The 26,901-nt window shown below is 39.6% G+C and overlaps 1 long non-coding RNA gene across 1 annotated transcript; it reads right to left on the bottom strand.

The window, feature by feature from the left end:
* Positions 1–19,232: 19,232 nt before the first annotated feature.
* LOC122195085 (uncharacterized) lies at positions 19,233–20,691 on the bottom strand. Its single transcript, XR_006185032.2, has 3 exons — positions 20,551–20,691; positions 19,780–19,936; positions 19,233–19,644 (listed from the first exon to the last, which is right to left on the bottom strand). It is a non-coding gene; the product is annotated as an uncharacterized LOC122195085 (long non-coding RNA).
* Positions 20,692–26,901: the final 6,210 nt, after the last annotated feature.

Raw genomic sequence — 26,901 nt, 5'->3', positions numbered from 1 at the left:
TATTCTTTCTTTAAGTTTCTTCAGTTTTCTTTGATTCTTAAAACATAAACATGTGACCCAGTCACATCATGTATCAAGAATCTCAGAATAGAAACTTAGCAGAGTTATATAGTGGACTTTACCTGAAGTAGAGTCAAACTTATTGACTTTAACATCCTTAGGTAAAATTGGCAGCTTCGCAACCAATGCCCCTTCCTGTGGCAATAGATACCTATGGACCCTAGATAATGGTATGTAGGACTATCACGGACTTAGCTTTTCTCTTTACCATTTGGTCAACCGAGTTGACTATGGCCGATCCCTTTCCATTGGGAAGAGAATGTTTTTTCTGGATTTCCGGTGTCATTATTGTCAATGTGCATAAAGTTTTAGGAAGTTGATTTTAGCAAATAGATAAGATCATTAAGGGTCTAGTCATAGTCTACTTCATAGGAGTCCCAAAGGAACTCACTATGTGACTTAGAAAGTAATTGAGTCACCAACTTTCTCAAGACTTTGACCCCAACTCTCCCGGCTTGTCAATATGTGACTACATCTCCAAGATGTGATCGTACATAGACCTTTGCTTGCCAATAGGGCTTGAGTGACCTTAAACTTTTCAAGAACTTGTGGGTTAGGGAGAATAATTAGAGGAGGTGAAAGAAGTATGATTTCCATGGGATATCATCTTCATTTAGGAAAGCTTGTTTCAAGAGATTTAGGAGGATCATAAATGTCTAAACCAGACATCTTTTGGGAGATATTCAAGATAGTTGATTTAAAGTCCTTAATATAACACCTAATATGAAATATTAAGGCTAGGACCCAACACAATACTTTTATAACTTGGAAGAGGGATGCCGTAATCCAAGCTATAAAATATTTGAAGGTAGGTGAATGACGATTCACCAATTTCCACCAAGATAAACGAAATGTATTATTAGGTTTTAATTGGTTTTGAAACTCCTAGATTCTTTTGAGATTCATTGAAATTTTCAATGGCATGTTTCAATCTCGAGTGTGCCCTTCAGGTTTTGTGACTGGGATGCCAAGGATCACAAAACAAGGTGTGAAGTAACCATGTAAATTACTTGGTACCCTTAATATTTACCCCTTAATCGATGTGCCGGTTAACCACACGCGCTCCACCGATACTATGATAAACATAATGTTACCCTTTTCCTACCTTGTTAAATCCAAGTTAGTGTGCCGGTTAACTACACACACTCCACTAACGACTTAAGCAAAGTGCAAAGTCTAATTTCATGGTTTAGCACCAAATTTACATTTTCCAAAGTAACTAAGATTGGGAATTTATAAGAGTTTAGTTACCTAGTATTTATCATTAATACTTTTAATGAAGGGTGAATTATAGTCCTTGTCCTACTGGTTCGGCTAATGACCCTCCACCAGTCAAGGAAGCGGTGGGTGAGAGTGGACACCCATTAAGCTACCATTTTTTAGGCAACAACCTTATACCCCCTTATAGACCGGCTTTGTGAATGAGGCCTACTAATGGTAAGACTGACTTGCTCTTATACATACATACATACATATATATATATATATATATATATATATATAACTCATAATATTATGAAGTATAAGGGTTGAATTTTAACTTTTAAAATTCTAAGGGCTTAACTTGGAATTAAAGTATTCATAAGAGAAAAAATTTCAAATTCCGAAACTTGAGGGCAAGTTTTGAAAATATTCAAAACTAATTAATTCCATAAGTTATGTGTTTAAAGTAGTTTTAATTAAAAAAACTCCTCAAGTTCCATAACTTGAGAACAAGTTATGGAAGACTTTAAACTATTAAAGAATGTAACTCTTCTTCTTTGTAACTTATGGAACTAATTAAGGTTACACATTTTAATGATTTAATGAAGTGACTCTTGAACCTCCATAACTTGAGGACAAGTTATGAAGTCATAAAACCATTTAATGAGGACAAGACTCTTCATTTTGTAACCATTGCCAACTTTTATGAGTTTTAAGAAACGTAAATGTGACCTTTCATGTAACTTGAGGACAAGTTACACAAACACATTTTAGAATCAATTTTTAGATTAAAATGGATCAAAGACACATAATCAATCAACCTTTTTTATTAATCTAAGCAACTCATATGAACAAGATAATTGAAATCAAACTTTTTCATGTAATTAGCGTAACACTTAAACTAATACAAAACATGAATCTATTGACAATTATCTCTGAAATTGGATTAGTATGAACATTACCACATCAAAAATAGGTTTACAAGTCCAAAAACAGCTTTTGGTAATGTTCCTAGTCCAATTCCAGCCAAAAAGCATGAAGATATGCATTTTGGGACACAAAATCGTCGAGTTCTTCATGGAACTCGTCGAGTTCATGCTCTAATACATGAACTCGTCGAGTTTTCCTCCAGAACTCGTCGAGTTTCAGGTCCTGACAGATTCTTGGCTTCGAAAAATCAGTTTGCATCAAGTATAATCGAAAACAGCCCTAGCCTCTGATACCACTGTTGGGTTTTGAGCATTCTAACACTCCTAAGTGTACATGCAACCCTAAATACCTTGGATCTATGTTTTCTCTATTATACATGCAAATACGAACTTTCCAAGGTATTCATCCTAACTAGCATAATAACATTGATTCATATGAATACATTAAATTAGAATTACACACCTCTTTGATGTAGAATGTCTTCATGAAGCTTGAGTGCCTAGTGCCCCAAGTGTGACACCTCAAATGGTTCACACAACATCAAATACACTTGGAAATACTTGAGAGAATATACACACTTCATGAAAATCGACTAGCCCTTTCACACATATTCTAGTCACTGGTTTTGTCAACAATAAGATGCTTATATAGTTAGTGACAATTAGAGTGAACCCTAAGTGTCATGGATTTCCATTTCCTTGGATCCATGGGTTCAAATATACCATGGAGCATCCGTGGAGAATCTTATGGGTTTTAGCCTAACTTGACAATCCATGGAGCATTAGCCCACTATACAAGTATGGATGATTTACACAATCAACCCATATATTTAATTAGTCTTATTTTGATCACTTAATTAATCCTATATTAATTCTTGATCAATACTAATTAAATAATCTTATTAATATATTAGAACTTATAATATATTAACAAACCTTAAGTGTTATTTCTCTCATTATAGTCTATCCAAATGCATGATTCAATGCAACCCAAATGGACCATGCCGGGTGGGGTCAAGTCTTACCAATTATAGTTATGGACTTAGACAATAATCTAACATTTTTAACCATTTAAGAACTAAAAATTTACATAATGAGGTAGCAAAAATATTAAATCATCATATAGATCTTTCATTTAAGATGCTATAAACTATAAAGAAAAGTAAATGATAAGATAACCAAAATGATAATACAAACTATAAAAAATAAAAAAATAAAAGTGAATGACCAAATTCATAAATAAAAGAGAAAATTTCACAAAATGTATTTATGGTTTTGGTTTTGTCCCCAAAACAGTCGTGGTTAAACTTATTTTTTTGCATGAATGGCTCATTTGGAGTAAACCTTAGACACTCGTGGTTGTTAAGACTAACATCGTTAGTTTGTTGGTTAAATATAAATGAAAAGACTATATTGCCTCTCTTTTATTTTATTACTCTCTCTCTCTCTCTATCTCTATCTCTATCTCTTTCTCTCTCTCTCTCTCTCTCACTCTCATATTGGGAACCACCCACCACTATTGTAACATCCCAAAAATAAGGTATACATTGATGACCATAACTTTTATTGCATTTTCAAGACTAGTCCTTATTTGAGAAAAGATGGCAGTTGAGTAGTCGGGGCATACACATGTGAACGCTCATCGTACTCATGTGCGTATCAAGAATGCGGAGGCCACCTGGTACGCTGGGTGCACTAGGCTCATAGTGTAAACCCTAAATATATTGTGTGTCCCTATTTAAGGAACATGATGGCCTCATTTCTAGCCTCCAACTCCCCTCAAACCCTAAATCTCGTTTCCATATCTTGTGTGAGCATTGGTGGCTTATTGAGTGTTATTATGGAATTCATTTGTGAAGAAAGAGCTTTGAAGGAAGAAGACTTGGTGTCCATGCTTTTGGATCTGAGCCTTTCTATAGTTGGTGCATCATCCAAAGGTATCAAGCTCAAAGATTTCTCATTATTTTGATTGGTTCATCGTTTTGGTCCATTTTAGGGTTTTATGTCCCAAGCTTGAAACTTTATGAGTTTGATGAACTCCAAAGCATAAAACCTGTCCTTTTAGGTGTTTCTAGTCATTTTGGACTCATAAAAATGAGATCTTGGTCGTCATGATCTCCCCATGTATGAGGTATGAGGACCTTTATGAGTAAAGGATTAGATTTTATGAGTTTTAGACTTCTCCAGCCATGCTAAGGCTTAAAGTCACCAACTTTGTGAAGTAATAGACTCTAGTTAGCCCAGATCTGAGATTTTAGCAATGGTCCTAACGGATTAACACCATGGGAGTGAGAAAAATGAGTATGGGACGTACGCCAAGCGTACCCCAGTTACTCACAGTGTAGCGCCGAGTTCGCCCCGATGCATGAATGGTCAGTTGTACGCCCAGCGTAGAGGGCTATACACCCAACATACGTGTTGGGTGTTGAATTTCATTGACTTCTAGGGTTTTGGTTAAGTTGTGGACCTTGGAGGCCATGGAGGGGTAAAATGGTCTTTTACCCTTCTGAGGTTTAGTAAAGAGACTTGGCCAATAGCTTTGAGGGCTATTAATATCAATTTTAATTAGAGATATTTGTGACATATGTTAGGCGGAGTCTAGACCGACAGTTCGGGTGGGGGATTTCCTTACTTTACTTCACGAGGTGAGTCTTCTCGCTATACTTACCTGAGTGGTATTTACTGTGCGATCAGAGGGTCTTATTTGTGTTATTGATCGGAGGGTCTTATTTGCTTATACTAAGATATGTGATATTATGCATTCTTTCTTTGTGAATTATGATGTTATATTACTCTATGTATATATTGAGTTATGACCGGAGGGTCCATACTGAGCAGTGAGACCGATGGGTCCATACTGAGCCGTGAGACTGGAGGGTCTTCATTGAGACACATGACCGGAGGGTCCTTATCGAGATATAGCCATGAGAGGCTAATTATTTGTGTGAGTGGTATTTTGGGGAACTCACTAAGCTTCGTGCTTACAATGTCTGTGCAAAAAGTGTTTCAGGTACATCTCAGGATCGCAGGAAGGCGCCACATGATTGTACACACCAGCTTGAGAATTTGTGTTTATGAGGATTATGGTATATTTGACAAATAATTTATGATGTTTTGTGTTTGGGAGAAATTCAAATTGACTTGATAAATATTAAACTATGTTTGTGTGGAAGTTTTAAAATTGCAAATTTTGTTGAAAATTTAGAGTGTTACAAGTTGGTATCAGAGCTTTGGTTTGAGGGATTTAGATGTACCCTCGGGTATCTTTGGACGCCTAATGAGGTTTTGAGGAATTTTTCGAAAAGAAATGATTTTCTAAACGAGCAAAGGATTTTAAGAAGAAACGAGACGAAGGAGTGTGTACAATCAGCTAGAGCCCGAGCGGTGATTTCCCAAAATAAACTTACTTGCTTATATTATGAGATAAATTACTCTTGAGCTATTAGAATTGCATGCTAGATGGTGGGCTAGGTATTTCAGAGGACTTTGAGCTAGAGTTTCCTGATTCATGATGCCTTAGCCTAGGAGGTCGTTCTTGATTGTGACATCCCCAAAATCACGGCTAGAAAAGACCGGTTTCATTTATGCTTTTAAAATAATTTAAGAGGAAATCCATTGATTTAAAAGAGTTGTGGAATTTGTCCCCAAAACATTACATGATAAAATAAGATTTATCAAAACATTTCTTAATGAAATGTATTTTCATTATATATCAAAACTCGGGATGTCATGTTCCGATACAGACACAAAAGCATAAACAATAAAACATAGACCTTACATAGTTATATACAACTACTAGTCTATAACAAAAATATCTTCACAAGTTTCCTAACTTATGATCTCGCGCCACTACCTGTAATACAAAGAAACCGAGTGGGTCAGGCTTGGGAGCCTAGTGAGCATATAGGGTTTTCAACCCACAATAAATAATTATATTTAATTTCACCAACCAACAATAACCCGATTACCCATTCCCGTTATCGTCACTTTACGCCCCTATGTCAACAACTATTATAAGGGACCTAATCTAGGATTTTCATCTGGACGGACACTACTGCAGAGAGGTGTCCTCAACAATGAATGTACTAAGACAACCATGAGGGGGATAGAATACAACGAATGAACGCCCAAGTTCACCAACAACTACAGGTTATGAGTTTGCCAGCATTCCATAAAACTGTCTAGAAAAGTCTGTGGTCGTCATCCATATTCTGCTGAATGACTAGATCACAATCACATCGACATCAATGCCTCTCATCATTTTATATCATCACACATCCATTATCTACCCATGTTCTACCCAAAATCTTTGTAGATATATATATATATATATATATATATATACACACACACACACACAACATAACACATGTATGAAACATTCAACCAATACTCATTTCAAATAACACATAACATATAAACACACAACACGTATTCTATAGAGAATACTTCGTATTTATGTGTTACAAGAAAGTGACTACACACTCACATAAAACATATACCTAATACATTCAATCGATACTTGTATTAACTCGTGTTTGTGAAAGGGACTATGCACTCACTTGATTAGAAGATGACCGGATAGCACTACAGCTCTAAGAGTAGTATTCTATGGTGAAACTGGAAGATCTTCACACACCGGTCTTCTCGTAAGCAGAGCTTCAACTCGGAAACTCTTTTCTTCTCAGGATCTTCGGGCTTCGAGACTCGCTTCGGGTCTCGGGATGATATCGGGGCTTCGGAGGTATAAATTGCACGTAAAACGATGTAACACGGAGAGAGAGAGAGAGAGAGAGAGAGAGAAAGGAACAGCCAAACCCGGCTGCCCCTTTGATTTCTATTTATAGGGAAAAAATGCTATGCTCACGTTGTAAGTCTCTTATACTCACGCCGTGAGCTCGATTATCATCCGGTGCGTCATTGCAACTTGCCTGCTCATGTCGTGAGTTCTGACAGACCTCGAAGTTTGTGTTCTGAACTTCGGGAATTCATATTTTTCGCATACAAGCTCCGTTTTCGACGTTCTTTATATCCACGCATAGGTGAGATTATGCTCTACAACTCTTGTTTAGACTCCGTTGGCTAATTTTGAATTTAACTTTTGTTATATTATATTAGTAGGCCGGGACAGGAAAACTCCGTTAGAAAATCATATCTTCTTCATCTGACGTCCGTTTTCGTCTGTCTTTCTTCCGTTAGACTACTAACGACGAGATCTTCGATTATCATTTAGATTGTTTCGGCCAAATATCATTCGATCTCATATTCGAACTTTGGGTTGTATATCGTTAAGTCGAAACTTAGAAAAATCATAACTTCCTCATACGAAGTCAGATTTGGATGTTCTTTTTATGCATGCTCTCGGTTTAACGTATTCTAAAAATTTCTTTTAGATCACTAAGGCTAGATATCGCTCTATCTTAAATTCATATGTTAAGTCATACAACGTCGTACCGGTTCTGTTGCGAAACTTAGATAGGTCATAACTTCTTCATTATAACTCGGATTTAGGCATTCTTTATATATTCGGAAACCTTGCCACGATCACTACAACTTAATTCATAGATATCGGGTTTATCTAATGTAACACCCCAAAATCGGAACGGCGGAAACATTCTGGGGCGGAGGACATCATGTATAGTATCACAACAAAGCATAATAGTAAACAAGCAACAACATCATCCAATTGCATTAATAATATAGTTTAATACAAGTGTGTTTTGTGAAGTTTATAAGACACCAAAAATGTAAATCAGAAAAAGAGATGAGTCTTGAACGAGCTCCATCTTCTCAAAACCTGGCATCGGTACCTGTCTACTGATGACCTGAGAATACAAGTTATTTTGAAAGAGTTGATCAGCTTTAAAGTTGGTGAGTTCATAAGCATTTTAGTGTCATTGTTTGTATGCACATGTTTGTAAGTATTTGATGTATATGTTTGTAAACGTTTGTAGTAAATGTTTGTATCTCCTAGAAAATCCTATATTTTCTACTAAACGTAGCCTTTTACCAAGGCATCAAATGTTTTGTACGTTTGTTTCTTGTAAGAGTGTGTATTTTCCCAAGTGTGACTATCATTAACCAAAAATATAGTTTTTACATTACCATTTATGTGAGAAGATCACAATGTGAATGCAATAGGAAAATAATAAAGTATTGTAGTGTTGTATTATAGTAACTAATGTTGTACTAACTACCTTAAACCGGTTGTTAATTAAGGTGTATTGTGATATGATTGCACCAAACTATCGACTAAAAACACGACAATGAAAGACCTCAAAAGAAATGACATTTGGTACCCGTAGACTTGCAAGTCCCACTGTAGCGAACAACAAGGTGTAGGATAGTCAATCCAGTATAGATCTATACATAAATTCACGCTCTCCCACCAGGAGACTCTGGATACAAAACGAACCATGGCAGTGATGCCATGCCCCGAAACAATGGTTCACATTTATGTTATAGTATTCTTGTATATGTATTGTATGTACCAGTGTAATGTATGTTCTCTCTGTCTAGTATGTAGTATGCTCTCTTTGTTTCTCATCCTAGTATGTTCTCTTGTATACTGTATATAGTATGTATTGTTTCTCATAATAGTATGTTCTCTTAGTTTCTCATAATAGTGTGTATTGACTCATGTATGAACTGACTCTTTGTATGTTTCATTGTAATAGAAATAGTGACTATTGACTTCCTAAACTATACCTATTATAGTTTACTAGTAAAGTTGTTTGTATAACTTAGTGTATTGAACTGAGATAAAAGCTTTTATGTCCATACATATATACATAGTATATAACTAAGGATCAAACGACACTCGGACAAACAACAGAGTACTCTAAGTCAACAACCAAACAAGGAACAAGAAATAAAGTGAGTTATCAGTCCTATGTCCTTCCAACGTTATTTATATAACTATATATGCATTAGACATGGTTTTAACAATATATAAGTTTAAGAGTGTTAAAAGAAAAGGTTTGGCATGTAAGAACAAGTTTGATAAAGAGTTTAACATGTAAAAGAGTTTGATAAACATTTTGAAGTAGTTTGTTTGATAAAATAGTTAAATGTATAGTAAAACCATTTGTTTGATAGTTATTAATCACATGTGATTGATATAATAGCCATAATGTTTCAACTTGTATTCCCCCCCCCCCCCCCCCAATAAAACATTTAAAATCATTTAAAAGGTAGATTAAGGGGTATGAACTCACCTATAGTGAGTGGTTTGGATGAACAAGTGGTATAGGATGCTAAATGCCAAGTGAAGACTTGAGCACACACACGGATCCTATTTATCATATAATGATACATATATGTATACAATTAGTGTCTTAAACAGCTAATTATGCAAGGAAAGACACCCTAGGTCATAGAAAACACTTTGATTCAAGTGCTAGAAGTACTAAGGGTTGCATATAATGGGTGTAAGGCCAATATTAGTGTTTACAGCCAAGAGGTTGTGTTTCATGTGTGTATACGGCCAGAGTGTATGGCCCAAGTGAGTGTACGGTCGTACACTGATGGTGAAACATGCCATTTAGTGTTTTAAAGTCCTCTTAAGCATCTAGGGGGTGTGTCATGACCATTGCTTAACCTTAATGAAAGTTAATTGCCATTTTGGACCCTAAAAGGGGTGTGTACGGTCATACAAGGAGTGTACGGCCGTACACCCTTGATAATCATGTAAAAATGGTCAAAAGCGGTATACTAAGTTTCTATCTTGCATCCACTAAGTGTTCTTGATCAAGTGCTAGCATAAACAACATGAGTTTTAAGGCCCTTAAGCACCAAAAGAAGGGGTGTACGGCCACATGGGGTGTGTACGGCCGTACACTCCTCATGGATCATATTTTGGACGTTTTCTAAGGAGAAAAACCAGTAAGTAGCAAGCACAAGGAGTGGTACTTACAATAGAGAAGCCTTTAGGGGTGTTTGTGGTCCAAAAACTTAGTAGGTGTTCTTAGTGTTCTTGGTGAAATGAAGAACACTTGAACATCTAAACAAAATGAGTAATTTGATGGATGAAATGGTAGATCTTTACTAGATAGTGTAATGAATCATAAAATAGATGGAAGAAAACACTTACAACTTGAAGATTTGAAGGCAAAATCGGATGATACTTGAGAGAGAAGTGATTTTCGGCCTTAAGAGTGTGAAAAGAGGTGAAAGGAGACTAACACTATCATTTATACATGAGAGTGTACGGCCAGAAGGGGGTGTACGGCCGTACACTCCATGTGTACGGTCGTACACTCCTTAAGTTGGAGTGTTCGGCCAATTTTTGAAGTATTGAACTTGTGGGACTCCTTTCTAAACCCTAACCTTGAATATACAAGGCTTAGAACACTCTAATTGACTCTAAACAATGCTAGAAGATAGCAAAACGAGTCTGAACTTGATCACTTTGAATGGTTTGTACAAGAAAGAAATTTCGGGTTGTCACATATAACATTTTATTTTTAATGCTTAAATTATCCTTAATTCAATTAAGTCACAACAATTAGGCATAAATCACATAATACTCAAATAATGCATTCTTATTATTTCAAAATGGGTTACAAAGGCTAACCTAGACTATTACATCATCATTAATGCCTAGCCTGGAAACACGGGCATTACATTGATCGACACTATTTGCCATTTGCTCTGTGTGTTGCGTAGAGTACATGGCATAAATCTTTTAGAGATAGATTAGAGTGGAAGAGTAATCTGGGAGGGGTACCTAGATGTTCAGCTTGAGAAGTCTACTAAGAGAGTAGTTAGATATCCATGAGGGATAGAGTACCTATGAATTAGGATCCTAAGAGGAGGACTTGGGAAAAATACGGGTTGGTGTGGAAGGTAGTATTGGTCCCGTACTACTGAAAGCACCGAATCCATACGCGACTCAAGTAAGAATCTTAGGGTACTAAGGATCATGTAGGAGCGTGTAAATGTGTGTGTACTTTATCCCGTTCCTGATGATTTTTGTGTTTGTATTCTAGAGAGAGACTATGGTGGTTACTCAAGGTTCAGGCTCCAGCAACCCTGAGAGGGCGAGTACCAGTGATAAGGAGATCTGTAGGGTTATTGCAGATGAGGTGGCCGCAGCTATCAAAGAGGGCATTCCAGAGATGTTCAGGTATATTAAGACCACGTTGATCGAGACTTTTGACGAGCATTATGTTGTCTTCACTGAGGTTGCCGCTGCCGCAGTCACCGCAACCCTTGCAGCAGCAAGGCCACCAGGGGTGATTCGTTGATGTTCCGAGAGTTTAGCAACACGAAGCCACCAGAGTATGACGGGACCCAGGACCCGATTGTTGTGATGAGATGGATCTCTGATATCAAGGGATGGTTTTATACTTGTTCATGCCTTGAGAAACTGAAGGTTCGATTTGCGTTGAACCAGCTTCGCTTGGGAGCAAAGGACTAATGGAAGTTTGTGACGAATGATTATTCTCCTGCATATCATGCTGCAGTAACTTGGGAGAGATTCACCCAGCTATTCTGAGATGAGTTCGTTCCCCAGGTGGAGAGGGAATGGTTGGCCCAGGTGTTTCTGTCTCTCAGACAGAAGACATAAATAGTGACAGAGATTATGAGGATGTTTCATGAGAGGGCATTATTTTTCCCTGAGCACGTGTCTACTGAGCAGGCATTTAACACCCCGATTCTCAAGTATTGATTTATAGTTATAAATTTTCATGATTCAAGGTCTACTCGATGAGTTGGTTGCCCTGACTCGTCGAGTAGCAACGGTTTGTCCACGTGTTTAAGTGACCTACTCGCCGAGTCCAAGAAGGGACTCGACAATTAGGAGCTGGAGGATGAAACCCTAATTTCAGGGGTTTTGCACCTTATTTAAGGGATCATTAGCCTCCTTTGGCCTCTGTAACGCCCGCAACTTCGGGCTAGTCAATTTAGAGACGATAAGCGTCAAAAATGACTTTTTAATAGAAGATTATTTAGAATAAATAATCTTAACCAAGTTACATTATATGTCACAAGGGTTTCGTACATATAAAGAACGCTGAAATCCGAGTTATAACGAAGAAGTTATGACTTGTCGAAGTTTTACGGCAAAAACGACACGACACCGGGAGACGTAAATAGTGAACTTACGATGGAGGACTTTTTACCCTTATAAATCTAAAAGAAACTTGTAGTATACGTTAAACCGAGAACATACAAAAAAGAACGCCCAAATCTGACTTCGTATGAGGAAGTTATGAATTTTCTAGGATTTGGTATATCAGTGCACGACCCGAAACTAGAATTTTAGATCGAGAGTTTTGGCCTACATGACCTAAATGAGATTTTAAGATCTCATTAATAGGAACTCAATGGTAAAAAGACAGACAAAAACGGACATTGGATGAAGAAGTTATGAATTTTTAATGGACTATTCATGTCCCGCCCTGTTAAAAATATAACATTAAAAATAAAGTCAAAAGTAGCCGAAGGAGTCCAAATGAAAGTTGTAGATCTTGTTTTTACCTATGTGTGGATATAAAGAGCATCAAAATGGAGCTCGTATGCGGAAGTTATGGATTTTAGAAGATAATTAGATTTTGGGGTAATCTGCGAGTGACACGTGGCGCAATCTAGGCCACACCTTCTTCCCCATGGCTTGGAACTAGATGGATACACGTGGCAATGAACGCACTGCGTTCGTGTAGGGAATACGCCGCGTTCATGAACGCGCTGTATTCGTACCGAACTCAGCCTATAAATAGAGGTGTAACTCACTCCCAAAACTCACACCTTCACTCTTCTTTCTCTCTCAATACTCCAAACCTCTCCTCCCTAATCCATAGCAACTTCCAAGTGCTAGAGGCGAGTCCCGGAGCGCCAGAAGGCTCCGAGAAGAAGAGCTTTTCGGCTCAGGAACGCTGCCCCAGCGAAGCCCGGTTTTGCGAAAAACCCGTTGTAAGTGAACTATGCCTATCCTATCATTAGCATATCTTATGTTTTAATATAGTAATGTTATTAGGACATTATAAGAAGTATTTGGGCTATTATTACGAGTTATATAAGTGTTGTAATATTATATTTTAACCACTCGCGGTATGGGGAATCTGGTTTAAAGGGCCGCATATGGTTGTTGGATTTCAGAGATGCTCTATGCCAAAATGGTCCTGCCCTCCGGTGTTTTATGTCTGGACCTTGTCTGTACATAGTGGGTGAAAAGTATTGTTTAAACGATTAAATAATAATAATAATAAGACTAATAATTAGTCACGATAGATATTAGACTAAACTCTAGTGGTAATGATACTAGGTTTTGTCGAAAGAAGTTATTTTAAGTAAACAAAGCGTTGTCTGAGTACCGAGTCACCACCTTATTAGGTGAGTGCATAGTTACTTTCATCTTACATATAGATATGAAGTATTTAATATAAATTACATGCTATGTGTGCATATTATCTGTATACTTGCTATCTATGCTGGATGAACGATTTTATACATGTTTTAAATGATTTAAACTATATATGTATTTTATATCTACCAAATATGTTAGGTAAAATATGGGTAGATTAGAGATGAGATAAATAATGAGTGATGAAAGATGAGATGAATGATGAGCGATGATATATGAGTGGTAAATTATGGTGAGAAGCGATGAGCCAAGAAATGACCTAAGAGATGAGCCAAGCGATGGCCCCGCCATCTAGCAGAGTATGGATGGCAACCATGGACTATTCTAGACAGTCCAGTGGAACATTAGCAGGCTCGCAACCTGTAGGTGTTGTGAACGATGTGTTCACCCGGTGTACTCTAAACCCTGGCGACTATGCAACTTAATGTCTGTTGTATAAACCCTGGCGACTATGAGACTTAGTGCCTAAACCCTGGCGACTATGCGACTTAGTGCCTGTCGAGTAAACCCTGGCAACGATGGATTTCATGCCGATTCCTTAGGATGATCCTTAGGAATGAATGAACGAGGAATACCTAATTCTTAGGGTAGATCCTTAAGAGTAAAGAAGACAATGGGGATGGGTAATTGGGTTGATTGTTCGATGTTTAAACATAATAATAATATTATTGTGGGTTGAAAACCCTATGTACTCACCAGGTTTCCCAACCTGGCCCACTCAAGCTTATTTAAATCATAGGTGTCAATACGAAGTTACATTACACTGAGAGATTAAAGAGGTGTATATCACTAGTGTAAATGAATGTAAGTTCTGTTTATACTTATGTTTTTGTATTGACAATGACATCCCATATGTTTTAAAATGAATAAAAATACATTTCTTTAGAAATGCTTTGATAACGTATTTATCATGTTTTACTGGGAACATATGCTACAACATTTTTATTAAAAGAAGTACTATGATTTTTATAAAGCATAAAAAAATCAGTCTTTTCTGGCTGTGAAAGTGGGGATGTCACAACCGTCTTGCAGTCCCTTAAGAGCTCAGAAAAACCCTAATATGTGTGTGTGTGCTCCATTGGTGTGTTTTAAGCTTTGGAAGAGGATTCTTGATGAGAAGAGCTTGGAGAACAAGTGACTAGAAGCAAGGAATGTGTGGGAATCATAAATCTACCTCAGTTAGTATCAACTGAAGGTATCAAGTCGTTATCTTGACCTCATGTCCTTTTAGATCTCATTTCGGTGAAGTTTAGGGCTTTTCTAGCATATGAGGAAGCTTTTCTTGTGTATGAGCTAAAATCTGGAATTGCAACTGTAGATCTGAGCTCTCTTGGGTCTCTAAGTTCATAATGCTTCCAGATTTTGCGAGTATGAAGCTCTCCTCAAGTGTAAAAATCCATTACAATCTTGGTTTTGTCATTACAAGACTTTAGGGCCTTGCATGCACGTATAGTTTGCAACTTTACATGATAAACATGCCTTGGGAAGCTAGATCTGCAATATGGAACCTTAATATGGCTTAATAATCATCTGTATGGATATGGACTGAAGGGACTCGGCGAGTTACATGGTCAACTCGGCGAGTCCGATGAAGATTTTCATGGGCTCGGCGAGTCAGCTAGGGTTTTCCCGACCTTTGGACACGCATGAACACGGCGGGTTGCAGGGAAACTCAACGAGTTGGCCAAGGAGTTTACGGCCGCAAACATTAGGAACTCGACGAGTCACTCAAGTGACTCGGCGAGTTGACGAGTTATGCAAGGAACTCGGTGGGTGGCTGGTTGTACTCGGCGTGTTGAGGTCAACATGGATTGTTGACCTTGATCGTTGACTTTGACTTTGACCAAGGGTTGACTATTTGACTTCTGGGGCATTTTGGGAAATTGGAAATTTACAAGCATGGTTCTATGGTGAACATAGGTGGTGGAGTTTGTGCCGGTGATCCGATAGTTTGAGCTTATCTTCAAGTCAACAGTTGCAAGGTGAGTTATCCTCACTATATCAACAGGGTCTAAGGCACCAAGGCCGGCCCTTTATGGATTGTATCTGTTTATGACATGATATGTTTATTGGTTACATCCTGGTAGTTAGGATGGTGATATGCTTATGCTTAGTGACCTGGTTAGGTCAGTGTCCTGGTTATAGGATGATGTTATGTTAGTGATCGGTTAGGTCTGTATCCCGGTTTTGGGATGTTACTATGATTAGTGATCTGTTAGATCGGCTGACTGTTATATGATATGAGCTAGCATATGATATTTATGTGCATGTGTTTGTTTGATTGCAGGTTGGGTTGAGGCGGTCCTGCTTTGTGTTGTAGGCCAACATACCCGGCGAGCGGTCCGAATAGGCTGTTGGCCCTGCGAGGCGGTCCACTCATGCTGAAGGTTCAGGAGCGGTCTAGATAGGCTGTAGGTCTTGCTGAAACATCCATAAAATTCACATCAAATTTTAAATTTTTCAATCATAAATTAAAACCACATAGCATTGTTAAAAAATGTTTTCAAATCATTTCCCATCAGAGTCTCCCAAAAATCATAACATAAGGATGAGGAGCGATACGGTCATGCCTTCGCCTTCCCACGATCTCCTGAAGTACCTGAAACAGTAAACTGAAAACTGTAAGCCCGAGGGCTTATTGAGCTACCCCCAAAATACCAAAACCACACTAACAATACCACAATAGTAATAATCAATCAATCAACATGCATACTGGGCCATCGGCCTGACTGGACCGCCCTACCAGGCCTACAGTCTGTCTGGATCTATCCCGAGCCTTCGGCATGACTGGTCCGCCACGTGGGCCTATAGTCTCCCCGGACCGCTCATATGGTATGTTGGCCATCAGCACAAAGCAGGACCGCCTCAACCCAACCAACAAGCAAATAACCATGTGTGCATAACTATCATATACTGGCATATAAAAACATCAAACATATCTATCTCACTGATCACAATCATAGAATTCTCCTGTAACTAGAGTACCGACCTAGCAGGTCACTACCACACCAATCCCTACGGATAATGAAAGCATAACATACTGTCTACCTCGATTCCGAACTAACAAATCATAACCCCATGCAACATACCATAACAATAATAACTAAAGGGCCGGCCTTGGTGCCGTAGAACCTATTGATATAGTGAGGATAACTCACCTCGCAGATGTCGACTCAGAAGGTAAACTCCAACTCTCGGATCACCCGACACAGGCCCCACCACCTATAACCATAGTTCAATATACGCATAAGTCTTTAACCTTATAAGGTACTCCATAACCCAATAGTCAACTCCTGATCAAGGTCAAAGTCTTCAGTCAAGGTCAACAGTCCATGTTGACCTCAACTCGCCGAGTACACCCAGCTACTTGCCGAGTCCCTTGAAGCAAATTCCAACTCGCCGAGTCATCGATGTGACTCGTCGAGTTCCTTCGAATCCACATTAGCCCTTAAGGCCACCCGTCGAGTTCCCTCCCTGCGACTCGACGAATATACTCATAAACATATTTTTGGTTAAAACTCATCTGACTCGCCGAGTTGTTCAACCAACTCATCGAGTTCAATGGCCATCTTCATGCGACTCGCCGAGTCGACCCTGCTACTCGTAGAGTCCATTCAGTCCTTTTTCCATACAGATCCATTTTGAGCCATGCAACGACTCCAAATCACAAATCCAAGCTTCTAGGGCATGCTTATCACGTAAAGTTGCAAACTTTACGTGCATGCATGGCTTAAAAGGCTCAAAATGGCAAATCTAAGCTATTGATGGGTCTTTATGCAAAAGGGGACCTCAATCACAACTAAAGCGCAACTTTATGCTTCTAGAACCCAAAGAGAGTCCAAATCTAAAGTTACAACTTCAGATCTAGCCCATAGCTCATCATACCAACTTGATATTCCATGAAAACCCTAAAACTCACCCAATAAAGAAGATCTATATGGAGAATGATAGTTTTGGTACCTTTTGAAGTTGGTATCTGAGATGAGTGTTGATTCCCACACTCCAATTGCTTCAATCTCCTTCTCCTCCAAGTCTTCTCCCTCCAAGAACTCTCTTTCAAGCTTCAAACACACACACTAGGCACACACACGAATAAGGATCTCAAGGGTTCTTTGGAACTGTAAGGAGGTCCAAGGGAGGCTAAGGTCCCTTTAAATAGGGGTGCAAACCCCGGAAATTAGGGTTTCACTTGCCAGCTCCTACTCGCCGAGTCCCATTATGGACTCGCCGACTAGGTCACTTAACCCGCGATCCTTCTCACTACTACTCGACGAGTAGGTAAACCAACTCGTCGAGTAGGGCCTAATCCAAAAACACATATTAACCATACCTGAGAATCGGGGCATTACACCTGCGATGCGGTCCACTCAGGATGAAGGCTCATTATGCATGTTGGTTTGTATTTGTCGATATGATATGATTATGGTTATATGACATTGGTATTTTGGGGGAACTCACTAAGCTTTCGGGCTTACAGTTTCAGTTTATTGTTTCAGGTACTTCTTGTGATCATGGAAAGGCGAAGGCATGATCGTATCGCTCCTCCTGCTATTATGATTTTAAGACTTGATACTGGGATACTCTGATATTTATTATTTTGAAAAAAACTTTGTAATGTCAAATGGTTTTAAGTGTTTTGGAAAAGTTTAAATTTGGCATGATTTTTATGGGTGTTACAAGGCATGTGTGAGCCGGTACTTGAGCATTTTGAGGAGGGACAGTCGGGAGTTTATGGCGAACTCATCATATCGTACATTGGCTGAGCTGCAGACCAATTCCAAGAGGAGGGAGATCGAGTTGGAGATTCGGACGAGGGAGGAGGGGGATTCTCAAGGGAGAGATAGGAGACCAGTGTAGTCGCAGTCGGTGACTAAGCGGGGTAAGCTCACTGATACTAGAGCAGGAGGCTAGAAAGGCCGCACTTGTGGCAAGTGCGGTAAGAGTCATGGGGGATCTTTTTGATTAGGGATTTGTTTCAAATGCGGCAAGGAAGGGCATATGGCGAAAGATTTCCCCAAGGTATTTTCGGTTTGCTTTCATTTCAACCAGACTGGCTACCGGAAGGCTGAGTGTCCGCAGCTCACTCAGGGATCAGGCCAGGCCCCTGCTCCTGCTACCTTGTGTGTCACTGATGGTCGGTCCGGGAAGGTCGAGGCTCCGAGAGCTCGTGGGAGAGCTTTCCAGTTGACTGTGGAAGAGGTCCGCGCAACACCTGATGTTGTTGCTGGTATGTATCTCTTTATTCATGTTGTTATTATGATTCGTTTATGCTTATATTTTGCTTAATATAGGTACTTTTCTTGTGAATTTTGTGCCTGCCTTGGTGCTATTTGACTAGGGAGCGAGTCGATCCTTCGTGTCTCTATCATTTAGTCTTCTCATTAGTGTTAGATGTGAGGCTTGGAGTCAACCATTGAGGGTTTCTATAGCCGACGAGCATGCGGATTTTGCTACTGATGTATTCCGGGATTGTGTTTTGGAGATTTTCGGCATCAAGTTTCCGATAGATCTGGTACCGATAGCGATGGGAGATGTTTGCATCATAGTGGGCATGGATTGATTGAGCTAATTTGGAGTTGTGATTGATTGTGAGCGTCAGATGGTGACGATTCGAGACTCTAGTGGGGGAGTACTTACTAGGGGTGTTCACGGTCTGATTTTTCGGTTTTTAGTTCAAATCGAAGCCAAACCGTTACTAACGGTTTTTGTCAAGAAAAAACCAAATCTGAACCGTTGAAAATTTAAAACTGAACCAAACCAAGCCGTTACAAACGATTTGGTTTCACGGTTTGGGCTTTTTAGGCCCATTTTAGTCGAGTTCATTAGACTAATTTAGTAAAAAAACTGCATAATTAAAGCTATTAAAACAACTAAAGTTTTGCCAAATATTGTTAAAAAAACATATTAAAACTGTCAAAACAGCAAAAAAACTGCCAAAACAGTAAATAAAAACCAGTAAATGAAAACATCAAATATTGTTCCATTACATCAAACATTAGACTAATACACCAACTATTACATCAATCTGTGAAACTGTGTAACCATGAATCTGTGATGGAGCTGTGAAACCGTGAGTCTGTGAATCTGATAAAAACAAATCAATCAAAATAAATAATGAATTTCATTAGAATAAATAAAGAATTTGATCAGAACTATCAATCAATAAAAACGAATTTCATCAATTGATTATCAGTTAAATATAGGAAACAAAACAATCACCTGAGTGTGGGATCCTATGAACTCGATATCAACATTGAGTTTCAAAAGATTCTTCACAAGATACTGAACAGAGATTTGGTTCCCGTCAAAAAGTAGGGATGAGCATAGGCGGGTACCCGCCTCATTTGGCAAGAACCGGAACCGGAACCGGCGGTTCCTAAAAAGTTAGAACCGGAATCAGAACCGTTGTAGGCAGTTCTTAAATGTTTGGAACCAGTCCCGGAACCAATGGTTCCGGTTCCGGGAGCGGGTAACCCGGTTACATTAATTTTGTTAACTTTTGTCGATAAAACTTCAATTTAGTTCGATCCAAATCAAGTCAATTCGGACCAAAGACGAACAAAATCGGATCAATATATATTCTAAACCGGTCTAAGTAACACACATATTTATATGAAATAATATATATATATATATATATATATATATATATATATATATATATATATATATATATATATATTAACCGGTTCCGACGGGTACCCAACGGTTAGCGGTTTCGAAAAAACGAGAACTAGAACCGGAACCACTTAAGGCGGTTCCATAACTTTAGGAACCGGAACCAGAACCGCTTAAGGCGGTTCCAGTTCCAAAACCGGCAGTTCCGAGGCGGTTCCGGTTCCAAAAGCAGGTACCTGGTTACGATGCTCATCCCTATCAAAAAGTGTATTGGTAACAGAAGATGAGTCGTTGCACACATACACAGACATAAATACCCTTTGTAAGAAAATAACATAAGATGTCAGAATTAACAAATAAATTGATAAATACCTAAAAGGAATTCAACGATTCAAGACTTCAACCATTTTGGCTCTTAAGTAAGGGTTCCTAATGTACTTTGTACTTGCCATGAACATGATAAACAAGTTCATAAAATCATCCTGCCAAAGAAAAAGGCCAGTTACTTGGTTGACCAAAACTTGTTGTTTCTTGACTATCTTACATTCTTACTTGAAATCCAAACGAAGAATAACAGCACTAAGGTTCATAAACATGCCTGAACTTGCAGAAAACATAGGATCAACCTATCAACAATTACAAATTATCCAATAATAATAAAGCTTTCACCTGGATAGATAAATCATGCCTTTATGGTCTAAAAAGTTTTTTTTACCTGGATATGAGCCCTTAATGCATTTTTGTTGAAGATGAGCCCTGAATATGAGCACTTGAGCACAGTCCCTCTTAAATCTTCATACAACTGCTTCAAGATCGTTTCCATTGAATCGTAATCTGAATCTCTAAATAACTCATCCAAAAGACCGGGGGGGGGGGGGGGGAAGGCACCACTACTACTACCACCACCAAAAGTATCGATTGAACTAGAAACTTCAGAGAAAGTCAAAGGCAACAATGGAGAAACATTTGATTTATGTCTTTGAGAATCGGCGAACATATCAGATTACCTAAGTGAATTCTACGATAGGACACTGCTTATTTCTTATCTTGATTTACAAATAACTCCATCTGATCCCTAACTGATTTATCTTTCATATTAGTCGACAGTTGATTCAGTGCAAAATTATATCCATTTGAGTATTAATCAGATTATCAAAATCACATTTGATCAGAAGTTAGAGCTCAGATTAAAATTAAGAAAACCAAAGGATTTGTTCTGAAAGGAAGAACGAGAAGCGGACCTGCAAATAGAGCCGGAGGGGGAGTTGCTGCAGGCGAGGTGTCGAGGTGTAGTCGGAATTGCTGCAACGGAGGAGTCGAGGTGTAGTTGGAGGTATGCAGTTATGGACAATTAGTTTACGTCTCAGATAAGTGAAGAAGAAGTGATGAACAACGAAGGAAACGACTTCGAGTCTTCTGTCTGAAGAATAAGGCTGCGTCTTTTGCGATTAGGGTAAGAGAAAGTGAAAAACAATCAAACAACCTAATTTCGTTGGACTGGACTCTGGGATTAAAAAATCATTTTTCAATTGGAGTTAAACTAGTATTGGGCTATGGTAATTAAAATAATAAATGTTGTGGGTTAAAATTTTATTACTTATAAATGACAATTAATATATAGTACAATAAAATACTATATATATATATATATATATATATATATATATATATATATATATATATATATATATATATATCTTACGGTCTAGTCCGGTTTTTAGACGGTTTGAAATCTTAAAAACCGTAAGCCAAACCGTTCACTACGGTTTGAAAAGTTCGAAACCGCAAGCCAAACCGTAAGGAAAAATACAAACCGTAAAAACAAACCGATGACCGGCTTGGTCGGTTTCACGGTTTCAAACTGAGTCGTGATCACCCCTAGTACTTACTGTTTATGGCGAGGGAACTAGATCGAGATTAGCTTTTTGCTCTGCCGCCAGGGTGAGACAGAGTCTACAGTAGGGATGTATGGGTTTCTTAGCTTATGTAGTGGATACTCGGGTTGTCAAAGAGAGATTGATTTCTGTTTCCGATATTCCAGTGGTATGTGATTTCCTGGATGTTTTCCCCGAGGATTTTTCGGGTGTGTCTCTTGAGAGGCAGGTGGAGTTCCGGATCGATTTGGTTCCGGGGCGGCACCTATTACCAATGCACCATGCCGTCTCGTGCCACCCGAGATGAAGGAGTTATCTTTGTAGCTCCAGGATCTGTTGGGGAAGAGTTTCATTCGTCCAAGTAGTTCTCCATGGGAAGCGCCGATCCATTTTTTCAAGAAGAAGGATGGTTCACACCGGATGTGCATCGATTACCGGGAGTTGAACAAGTTGACAGTTAAGAACCGCTATCCATTGTCGAGGATCAACGACTTATTTGATCAGTTGCAGGGAGCATCTTGGTTTTTCTAAGATTAATTTGAGATATGGATATCATCAGATGAGGGTCTGCGAGGAGGATATTCAGAAGATGACCTTTCAGACTGTAACACCGTAAATTTACAAACAAAATTTTCATTTTTAAATTACAAAAATTCTCTTAATACATTCCACAAAAATCCCAATAATCAATTAACAAAACACAATTCCATAATAGTTAAATTAATAATCCAGAATCCTCCAAAAGATAACTCTTTATCTCGTATGTATAATCAAACTGTCGCCTTCCCGTGATCCTGAGAAACACATGAAAAACATAACACACAACATGGTAAGCACGAAGCTTAGTGATTTCCCCAAAATACCACAAATACACATTAGACACTCGAGGCTATAACTCTGTAAGACCCTCTGGTCAATGTGTCTCAGTGGGACCCTCCAGTCCCACAACTCTAATGGACCCTCCGGTCCTAACTCTTTGGACCCTCCGGTCCTAACTCTATAAGCTCATAATAAATACACAACATAATTCACATAGACATAATGTAGGATATCGTAGTACTCTAATAAACACATAAGATCAATATATACAAATATTACCATAACAGCATAAGTCACAAAGACAGTATGCACGATAACATATAACACATAATAAACAAATAAGACCCTCCGGTCGATAATGTACTAAAACCCTCTGATCTATATGTACTGAAACCTTCTGTTCAATAATATACTAAGACCCTCCGGTCACACACAAATTATAACACAGGTAAGTATAGTGAGAAGACTCACATCGGGTGGCTAACAGATCCTATAAATGTTGCTGCTACACTCTGGCTTCTATGACTAAGCCAAACCCACAAATAACCCCATTTGGATCTAAGACCAACCTTCACATTATTAGGTCTAAACTTGGTCCACCAACCTCGTCCATATATGACTCGAGTCCATTGGGCCCACCATGGCCCAATTTTCCAAATTAGGCCCACCATGGCCTAATTTTCCAAATTGGGCCTAAACCCTTGTATGGGCCTTACCCTAAAGCCCATCTATATATTCTAGTCCACATGACTTCTCTTGGATGGCCCATCAATAGCCCAAATACTAAAACCCAATAGGAAGGCCCAACCACAAGGCCCAAGTAAAAATTAGGGTTTTCACATAATATGACGATTATGGTTAAGTATTTCTCACTTAACCCATTAAGTCCATTATTCCACTAATAGATCATATAATAAAATTGTCATGGGTTTTATCTTCAGTCCACAAGTCCAAACGTGGGTCCCAATTGGCCCAAATCAACAAACCCAAAATTAGGATTTTCTAAACCCTAATTAGGCTTTCTAGCCCAATAGCCATCCAATAAGCCTAGATAAAGCATTTGGGCCAGTTAGGGTTCACTATGTCAAGCACCACCCACTACCACCTCAGGTAGTGGTGGTCAGTGGTTGCTCCTGGCGGCGGCCACCACCTCACGGTGGTGGTGGGGGGTTTTCCGGCCATACAAGCACACATTTAACCTCATAATTTCCGAAAACAATAATTATACTCAAACATAAACTCACAAACACACCCACAACCACCTCTCATGGCAGATGGTGGCGGCAAAGGGTGGCGGGAAATAAAAATAGGTGGCAGCCACCACCTTGGGGTGGTGGCGGTGCATTTTTTTTTCCGTTCCATCAATTTGCTCACACACCTTAACACCACCCAGCATATCTAGGCCACAACTTATTGTTGAAAACATACCTATACACAACCACCTTTGCAGCGGCCCAAGGTGGTCGGAGGAAAGAAGAAGATCCGCTGCGGTTGCTATTTGGAGTAGAGACGGCGACGGTGGCACAGCGACGAAATAAGCGAAGAGGAAGGAAAAATCACAACAGGGAACTGGGGTTGGGTTCTTCCCGACGAATGGAGGTCACAGTCATGCTGCCCAGCTCCAGCGAGCATGCGATGCTCAGCGGGTTCACGTCGTCTAGCAGCCACAATGGCGTCATGGTGGTGGGTTAGCGGCAGCAACGGCTGTCTGATCGGAGTGACGCATGAACACAGAGGGTGGCGGCTGTGGGCATCTCACATGGCGGCTGAAGTCTTATGCCCTAGGGTTAGGGTATGGAATGTAACCGCGAAATGAAACAAGCATCGGGTATAATCCACGCCCCCACTTATCAAACTTTGAACTTGTACAAGATCAGTCCCTCCTCACCAGACCTTATTCAACTTTAATCCATAATTTACCTTTCAACCCCTCATTCCCTAAATTCCTTACCATTTAAGCCCAAAACTTACCAAATACACCCTGACTATAATAATTCATACCAGTACAAGTCTCAACAATTACCAACCAGCCCCCAACTCCAGAAATATTTACAAAGTGGCCCAAAATTTACACTTTAACCCTCAAAACCCATAATTACATCAATTCGCTCCCCAACGCCAACACTCCGCTAAATATTATTTATTTTAGGGCTATAAATCTTTATCTATTTATTTATTCAACAATTGGGATGTTACACATACTCGTTATGGGCATTATGAGTTCGTGGTGATGCCTTTCGGGCTCACCAACGTACCAGAAACGTTCATGGACCTCATGAACCGGGTGTGTAGGACCATGTTAGACCAGTCGGTGATTGTGTTCATTGATGATATTTTGGTATACTCGAAGTCTAGGGAACAACACGAGGAGCATCTTCGGGAGATCCTTGGAGTGTTGACGATGGAGAGGCTATATGCCAAATTCTCCAAGTATGATTTCTAGTTACAAGAGGTTCAGTTCTTGGGACACCTCGTTATTCAGAACGGGATTTTGGTCGACCCGGCCAAGATTGAGGAAGTTATGTAGTGGGAGGTACCGAGATTCCCATCCAAGATCAGAAGTTTTCTTGGCCTGGCAAGTTACTATCGAAGATTTATCAGGGATTTCTCCAAGATTGATGTCCCTCTCACCAAGTTAATTCGGTAAAATGTCGTTTTTACCTGGGGGCCTGAGCAGAAGGCATCATTCGAGACTCTTCATTAGAGGTTGTGTCAGGCTCTAGTGTTAGCTCTCCCGGAGGGGGTAAAGGACTTCGTAGTCTACTATGATGCATCCGTATTGGAATTGGGTGTGGTGTTGATGCAGAGAGGGCACGTGATAACATATGCATCGAGGTAGTTGAAGCCTCATGAGATGAGATATCCCACCCATGATCTAGAGCTGGCGCGGTGGTATTCACCCTCAAGATTTGGCATCACTACCTTTTTTGACACCGATGTACCATATACACGGACCATAAGAGCCAGAGGTAAATTATGGATCAACCCAACCTGAATATGAGGCAGAGGAGGTGGTTGGATGTAGTGAAGGACTATGATTGCGAGATTTTGTACCACCCAGGCAAGGCTAATGTGGTAACGGATGCCCTAAGTCATAAAGCAGCAAGTGCTCCGATTTGATATGTATGTATGAGGATAACGGTGATGACTCCAGTCTTAGATGTCATCCAAGAGGCCCAAGTGGTGGCCATGAGACCACAGAACCGCAAGAGAGAACGGGTGATCGGGAAGATTTTTGAGTTTGAGATGGATAGTCGGGGGCTTATGACCATCCATGGGAGAATATGGGTGCAATACACGGGTGGAGCTTGACAGATTTTGATGGAGAAGGCCCATAAGTCGAGGTTTTCCATCCATCATTGGGCCATGAAGATGTACTTGGATTTAAAACACGATTATTGGTGGCCCTATATGAAGAGAGATGTGGCATGGGTAGTTGAGAGGTGGTTGACTTGCCGCAAGTTCAAGGCAGAGCATTAGTGCCCTCAGGGCAAGTTGCAGCCTTTGGAAGTTCCTCTATGGAAGTGGGAACATATCTCTATGTATTTTATTACCAAATTGCCTAGGACTGCGAGGGGTGTGGATACGATTTGGGTTATTGTGGACTGGTTGACAAAGAGTGCTCACTTCCTAGCTATAAGTGAGATCTCTTATGTGGAGAAGCTGGCAAAGGTCTACGTTCGAGAGGTGGTGGCTCGGCACGGAGTGCCGATATCGATAGTTTCTGACCATGATGTGCGCTTTACTTCCAAGTTCTGGAAGAAATTTCATGAGGAGTTTGGCACCCGGCTATATTTTAGCATCGCATACCATCCACATACATACAGGAAGAGTGAGCGAACGATTCAGATGCTCGAGGATATGCTACATGCTTGTGTTATGGATTTTGGTGGGAGTTGGGATTCCTATCTACCCTTGGCTGAGTTTTCATAAAACAACAACCATCACTCCAGCATTTGGATGCCTCCCTTTGAGCTTTTACCTGGGAGGAGATTTCGGACTCCTATATGTTGGGGGAGGTCGGACATAG

The sequence above is a fragment of the Lactuca sativa genome, chromosome 7 (assembly GCF_002870075.4).
Source record: "Lactuca sativa cultivar Salinas chromosome 7, Lsat_Salinas_v11, whole genome shotgun sequence".
In the NCBI taxonomy this organism is placed as follows: domain Eukaryota; kingdom Viridiplantae; phylum Streptophyta; class Magnoliopsida; order Asterales; family Asteraceae; genus Lactuca; species Lactuca sativa.
The sequence above is the reverse complement of the archived record's forward strand: the minus strand, read 5'-3'. Positions and strand labels throughout refer to the sequence as shown.